The 348-nt window shown below is 65.8% G+C and overlaps 1 protein-coding gene across 1 annotated transcript in view; it reads right to left on the bottom strand.

The window, feature by feature from the left end:
- Positions 1 to 348, bottom strand: part of MTMR3 (myotubularin related protein 3) — a gene marked incomplete at its 3' end in the record, with an annotated part of 67,484 nt that overhangs the window by 522 nt on the left and 66,614 nt on the right. The gene's annotated exons all lie outside the window — the stretch shown is intronic.

Below are 348 nucleotides of genomic sequence, written 5' to 3'. Positions count from 1 at the left end.
CCGACAGAGGTGCGGAAGCCCCTGCTCACACCAGTGAGCCGGACAGGCTGGGGGCGCGCTCCTTTGCTCTTCTAAAGCGTGTGCTGCTAAGAACCAGCACGGGGACATTTCCTCCTGGTTCTTTGGGCCACGCTGCTGGGAGGGTTAAGCACGGGACACACGACAAAAACGACCCTAGCCTGGGCCAATCCGATCCTCCCCCCGCCCAGCGCTCCCGGCAGTCCCGCGCTCCTGCACAGGTGAACTGAGTCAAGGGGGATCATGCAGAGCCACGCGCCGGGGTTCATGCTCAGTGAGGCCACGGCAGGATGAGCGGTGGGACAGCGGCTGGGAGGGGCGCGCAGGGCG

Source organism: Buceros rhinoceros, unplaced genomic scaffold (assembly GCF_000710305.1).
Source record: "Buceros rhinoceros silvestris isolate BGI_N320 unplaced genomic scaffold, ASM71030v1 scaffold10818, whole genome shotgun sequence".
NCBI classification, from domain to species: Eukaryota; Metazoa; Chordata; class Aves; order Bucerotiformes; family Bucerotidae; genus Buceros; species Buceros rhinoceros.
Note: the sequence above shows the minus strand (reverse complement) of the source record. Positions and strands in the feature narration are given on the sequence as shown.